This window comes from Cebus imitator, unplaced genomic scaffold, assembly GCF_001604975.1.
Source record: "Cebus imitator isolate Cc_AM_T3 unplaced genomic scaffold, Cebus_imitator-1.0 Scaffold311, whole genome shotgun sequence".
Classification (NCBI taxonomy): domain Eukaryota; kingdom Metazoa; phylum Chordata; class Mammalia; order Primates; family Cebidae; genus Cebus; species Cebus imitator.
The window spans coordinates 1275027-1281807 of NW_016107626.1; the positions used below are offsets into that span (position 1 = coordinate 1275027).

General features: G+C 47.2%; 1 long non-coding RNA gene across 1 annotated transcript; it reads left to right on the forward strand.

Annotated features, from left to right (window-relative positions):
* Nucleotides 1-2212: 2212 nt before the first annotated feature.
* On the forward strand, nucleotides 2213-4079 carry LOC108285935. The gene is made up of 3 exons (XR_005196164.1): nucleotides 2213-2249; nucleotides 2874-2922; nucleotides 3786-4079. It is a non-coding gene; the product is annotated as an uncharacterized LOC108285935 (long non-coding RNA).
* Nucleotides 4080-6781: the final 2702 nt, after the last annotated feature.

Here is a 6781-nt window from a genome sequence, read left to right on the forward strand (position 1 = left end):
GTCCGAGATGGCTCCCCATGGAGGAATCTCTCTGAAGTGCTCTGCTATCTCCACAACTAAAACATAATCTCTGGCTCCAGAGAGCTCTGGGGCTCTGACCCTTGTTCAGCCCATGTTCCTGGTCACCGTCAGCCCCAGGACTGAGGCTTGAACAGGTTCAGGGACAGCTATCTGTGAAAATCAGATTGATGCATCTGATTACATGGCCTGTTAACATCTGCAAAAAATAAGAGAAGAATCATTTACCTGTCACAGCTTTGAGACACCATCACAAACTGGTGCTGACACCTCCTCTTTTCACCTTGGAGAGGTACAGAGTGAAGAGCAGAGCATGACACACTTAATAGATTGCTGAGCATTCACGGAGCTGCTTGTTACCCAGCTCAAGAGCCATGTCCAGCTGCTACAGTGTTCATCAAAGGCAAGAAGCCACAAGGAGCAAGTCAGTGCTGCAATTCATTAAGGCAACTTGACCTCTGGGGAGAGGAGAGGAAAAAGGAGCTAGCAGTATTGATTGCTTATGTTTCCTCAAGTGTGGTATCATGGCATAAAATGACATTGAATGGCAGGGTGAGAAAGCCACACATTGTAGTCTCAAAGCTCTTGCTTCGCCTTTAGAGACTACATAGGATGTCTCTGCTGGTGCTAGGTGACTTGAGACACCCAGAAAAGCCAGAAAGCCGTCGGCAGTGTCCGAGGGGGCTCCCCACGCAGGAATCTCTCCGAAGTGCTTTGTGATCTCTACAACTAAAACATAATCTCTGGCCCCAAAGAGCTCCGAAGCGCTGATCCCGTGTTTGGCCCATGCTCCTGGTCTTCAGCCCCAGGACTGAGGCTTGAACAGGCTCAGGGGCAGCTGTCTATGAAAATCAGATTGATGCATCTGAGTACATGGCCTGTTAACATCTGCAAAAAATAAGATAAAATAAGAATTGCCTTTGACACCCTTTCCTAACACAAACAGAGTGGGCCTTAGGATGGCAGCTTCTGCAGGCGGCTGTGCTAAGAGGTTACTAACAGTGTTTAAAGGTGTTTCATCCATTTGAAAAAATAGACTTTAACTTTTAGAGTAGTTTTAGGTACACAGTAAAATGGAGTGGACAGTGCAGAGATTTCTCATTTACCCTCTGCCCTCACCCACACGCAACCTCCACCATTATCACAGTTCCCCCCGGGGTGGTCCATTTGTTGTAACTGATGACCCGACATTGACATAGGGATGACATCTAGTTTGCATTAGGGCTCACTGTTGGTGTCGCACATTCTATGGGTTTGGACAAATGCAGAATCCTATATATCCCCTATTACAGGATCCTACAACGCAGTCTCACTGACCTAAAAATCCCCTGGGCTCTGCCCACTCATCCTTCCACCCCGTTAACTCCTGGCAACCACTGGCCTTTTCACTGTCCCCATAATTATGCTTTTTTCAAAATGTCATACAGTTGGAATCACACAATACGAAGCCTCTTCATATTGGCTTCTTTCATCTAGCAAAATGAGCTTCAGTCTTCCCCACTGTCTTTTCATGGCTTGATAGCTAATCTTTGTTTCTTCTATTTTTAAGGTTATGCACCAGTTATGGGAAGTGGTATTAGTTTTCCGCTTACAGGGGTGATGTATAGTTTTCATGTTCTTTGATTTGACGATTAACTTCTTTTTAATATATAATTGTTTTGTTTATTTTTGGCCAGATAGGACACTCACTCAGCTCAAAAATCAATGTAAATAAAAAGGCTCATATTGAAAACTCTGCCTGCCACCTGTCTCCTGCCACTCAGCTCCTCCCCATACTGTGTTACCGCTGACTTCTGTTCGTCCTTCCGAAGAGTCTATGCAAACACAACCTGTTATAATTATAGGTTCTCCCTCAACTGTTCTGTATCTTTTTTGGCGTAATAATATATCCTGGTGATCGTTCCCTAACTGCATATTTCCTCATTCTTTTTTCTGCTGCATAGTCTTCCATTTTATGGATGCGCCACAGTTCATTCAAGCATTCCCTACTAATGGACATTTAAGGTGCTTGTGGTCTTTGATGTTATAAGCAGAGCAACTGGGAATAGCTTGTACTGACATCAACCCACACGCATCGGAGCATGCCTGGGAAGTGGTGTTGCTAAGAGAACATTAACTTCTAATTGTGGCAGACATTGTCAGATTGCCCTCCCTAAGGGAGTCAGAGTTTTTTTTAAATGGTCTTATTATTTACAGATCAACAGAGATGATATGAGTCAACGGTGGCGCAGGTGATCTGTGTGGTGCTGTGCTGGGGGTGGGTCAAGGCTGTGATACAGGAGGCATGCAACCGACTCACCATTAGGGGCCGATTGCAAAAGCAGAAACTTTGCCAAGCTGATATCTTTCTAGAAAGGTAACAAAGACAAACTGCAGATTTTTAATCTTTAAATGGACCAGTAGGAGTGGAAAGGAACGGTATATATGTCTAGACTCCAGGAGAGATGACGAATGCCCTCATTTGCCCCCAGATTGCTTGGTGCATGGGGGCGAGGCTGGGGCAGGGCTTTGGGTGCAGCGTCTTTCACTGCTTACTAGACGTGAATGGATACTAGGTGCTCAGGTGGAGCTGGTCATGTCTCCAAGGGACTTCTGTTTCCTACTTGTCTTGTTGGAGGCTGGCCATTTTGTCTTCTTTGATTCCGTAGGATTCCTGATATGAAGCTCCTTCTTGAGCCTGTGTGAGTGGGCTCCTTCCATTCTAAAGTTCAGCCCACCCTGGCACACTCGCTGTTTCTCCCTGGGTGGAAGCACCCTCGGTGGGTGATGCTAGATATACCTGCCCATGGTTTCCACTTCTACTGGTCTCATTTTAAAAATTTAAAGTCTGAGGTTTGTCTTCATTATCTTTCTAGAAAGAAACCAGCTTGGCGAAGTTTCTGCCTTTGTGACTGTCTCCTAATGGTGAGTATTGAGAACTTCTTCTGGTAGTCACAGGGGTGAAAAGGAACTTTTCATTCAAAAATTACAAAACGCATTTATGTTGAAAATAATGAGAACTTTGTTGGTGCCCTGGAAAAATATGCGAGAGAGGCAGAGAACGAATCCTCTTATTGGGCCAGAGTGTAAAAGTCAGCTCACTGGTCTCAAGGGAAGAAAAAGGTTTTCTCTTCAGTTGGCAATTTGTTTTCAACAAAAGATTTGGAATGCCTTTTTCTTTCCTTTTCTTTTTAATAAAGGAAGGATATAGTTAGTTGACCAGGAATTAGCTAGGGATTAAGAGTAGGTTGACTTGGCAGTATTTCTACCTGCTTGCTGTGCATATGCTAGAATTAACAATGGTCAATAACCAAAAGGGCATTAAAATGTGATGTGGGCTGCTCAGGGACCACCCCGAGTCTACTTCTCTGCAGTATTGAGCCCAGGGGCCTCACTTTGCCTCACTGCAATTCTGCGGTTTTTAATTCATCATTTCCAGGATCTGGGGGTTTCTTCAAGCTCCCAGGCTTGCTCAGACACATTGCAAATGGCCATGATTTGAGATGATTTTCTTAACGCTGAAGCGGATGAAGAATCCAGGTTCTTTATAGTGGCAAGGCTTGTTTATCAGTGGCTGTACAGCTATGGGCAGAGACACAGGTAAACAGCACTGATGCCAGGAGAGGGATGGCATCCAGACTCAGGAGAAGGCCAGCATCTGACCATGACCATCACCCCCACGTGACAAAAGATGTAACCACGGTGAACAGTTCACGGTGGCTTTTCACCTGCTTGGTTATATTTAACTCACAGACTCATTGGACAATTTGATGAATTCTGTATCTCAGCAGAAACCAAGGCACCTCAGAAGATCAAGGCTTCTAAATTCTCCGGGGGGAACAGACGTCAGCCACCCGGCACAAAGGAAACTTCCTTTTCTGTGTCAGAGGAAGACATAATTGTGCCATTTGCTTCTTGAAGAAGTTTACAAACATTTGCAAGTTGTCAAAAATAATTAGTCTAAAATTGTTTCATAAACCATGGAATGAAACAGTACGTGCCTTGTTGAGATCAAAGGGCTTCTGTTACCTTCTTGTAAATCCAAATGAAATTCTTTTGAAAGTAAACTCTTGGAATTAGCAGTGGTTTTTGTGGCACATCTATGGCAGGGGGAGGGGAGCAGAATGATTAAGATAGCAGAGTCCGATGGAGACCTGGGAGGAGTAAAGCCCTGTCCACAGAGAATGGAACAGGTCCGAACAGTCATGGTGATCTGTGCCCGTGGGTACGGGACTTCTTCAACAGGAAGCACTCCAGGAAACACTAGTTTCGGTGATGTTGAACTTGCAAGGCTGAGAGTGGGTAGGTACACTCACAGTTCTACAAACAAAGTAAAAACTGGGGCTTGTGAGTCCGTCGGACCGAGTTTCCATTCCAGCACAGCCAGCTCCTATAGGCAGACCCTGGGGAAGCCACTTCACCTCTGCGTCTCAGGCCACTCACCTCCAAAGACAGATGCAACCTCTGCCTCCCTCCTTGGTGAGAGGTAAGTGAGGTGTTGCCTTGGAGGACTCAGTTCAGTGCCCGGCCACGAATAAGCTCAGGGAACGGCTGCTCTGACACACGATTGTTCCTCATTATTAGTGACGGAAACAAGCAGGTATTTACCGAGGGCTTCATCGGTGGCAGATGCTAGAGGGGGCCTGGGACCTCGCTGAGGAATAGGAAGGTGTCCTTTTTCTCCCTCAGGGGAGATTGGATAGGAGTCCAGCTCCTAATGTAACTGCACGGGGCAGCAGCCACGCAGAATGCAGCTGCTGTGTGACCAGGTCCCGTGTGCACGGTGCCCCTAGAACTGAGCCTCACAGTAGCCTGGTGAGTAGGCAGGAGGGCACGAGAGAGGCGGCCACGAGAATGCAGGAGCCTGAGGGGGGCTCCTGTGAGCCCTGCTCAAAGGCTCAGCCGGGGAGAAGGCGTGGGATGATAAAGAGCTGCTTGTCCAGAGGACGCAGACGTAACGGTGCCAAACAGCTAGAGTTTTCTCCCTTTCTCTGTGTGTGTATCTGTGCGTCCTGGCCTTCCAGGGAGGAGAGAGAGGACAAGCAGGGGTGGGAGGAGAGAATCAGGCTGGACTGTCAGGCTCTCCCCTGGAGACCCTCAGGCTAGCAGGCTGCAGGACATGCCATGCAGAGGAGAGCAGGTGGGGCGGGGTGAGTAACAGCATCTGTCCCGTGTGCGCTGCTGTGCAGGGGCCCTCAGAGAGGGTGCCTGGGAGACGGAAGCAGCTCGCACAGCTCTCAGGTTGCAAGGACCCTGCTGAGAAGGGAAAGGTGGCCCCTGGACGTGGCCTCCTGCGCACAATGGCCTGCCCTCCCCACACTGCACTGCTCTGTCTGCTGGAGTCATGGCTCAGTGAGTGGGGGCCAGGGATGAACATTTCTGACCCTGCAAATCACACATTTGCTGTCACGTGGGACAACATGTCCTTTTAATACAGAGTCTATCCCTTTCTCAATTAAACAATAATGCTTTCTACGAGATGTAGACAAACTCCATCTGCTGATTCGTCAGATATTTACAGAACACTTACTATGTGCTGGGTCCTCTATGAGGTGCAGAGAGGAGAGTGGTGAGGAAGCCGAGTCTCTGCTGCCCTCAAGGGGCTCACAGTGCAAACTCCAGCTTGCAGGCCAAATCTGGCCCACTGCCTGGTACTGTAAATAAAGTTTTATTGGCACATGGCCACACACACTTGCTTATGTCTTCTCTGTGGCAGCTTTCAGGCTGCAGTGGCAGAGTTGGGCAGGTCTGACATCGATCATCTGGCCCACGAAGCCAGAAACAATTACTCTCTAGTACTTTACAGAAAAGGTTTGTGGGCCCCTGGTCTAAACCTGCCCTATCCAAAAGAAATAAAAGTGACTTATGTGTTTAAGTTAATGTTTTCTAGTAGCCACATTAAAAAAGGTAAAAGGAAACCAGTAATACTAGTATCATTAGTGTTTATGTCACCTGATATGTCCAAAATATTATCACTTCAACATGTCAGTAATATAAGAATATAAATGAATTATTTTACTTTTTTTTTTTTTAAAGTCTTAGAAATCTGATGTGCATTTTACACTTAAAGTCGATTTCAGTTGGGATAAGTCCCATTTCAAGAATGCAGTGGCACGTGTGGTGGGCTTCTGCCAGGGCGGCTTCCAGGAGGGCCATTATATAAAGCACTGCACACAAGAGACACCCAGTGAGGAACCCGGACACATACTGAGAGCCTGAAGTGTTCCAGGCACCGAGTTCTCATCTCCCTGTCATCTGTGGAGTAGGATGACTGTCCTCTTGATTTTCTCATGAGGAAACAGAGGAGTAAAGAGGTTGATGAGCCTGTCTGAGGAGAAGCAGGTACCAGCTGGGGGGCACAGGCAGGGAGCTGGGACCCAGCTGGAGGACCTGGGGAGGCCTCCGGGGTAATGGCATCATTCTTTCTGGCCATAAAACATCTGGCCTGGGCTTCCTTCTTGAAGCTGTAGGCCCTGAAGCACATCACGGTGCATAGAGATCATCTGAAAAATGAAAATAAAAAGCAAATTGCATCCACGGTGTGCCTTCATGCACTCAGCATTGTTTTACAGCAGGGAGGAAACCGGCTGTGGCCTCTTCACGTCCCCTCGCAGATGCTGCAGGTGGCTTAACCAGTAGAGTGGAGTGGCTCTTCAAGCCACTAAACCAGCCACTGCTGGCATTAAAGGAAGATATTTCGATGGATGGAAAGCATTTTCTAAATCACTAAGGTTTGCTTTTCAAGTGGGAGAAAGCTTACCCCCAGTTGCTTCAAACCATTAAT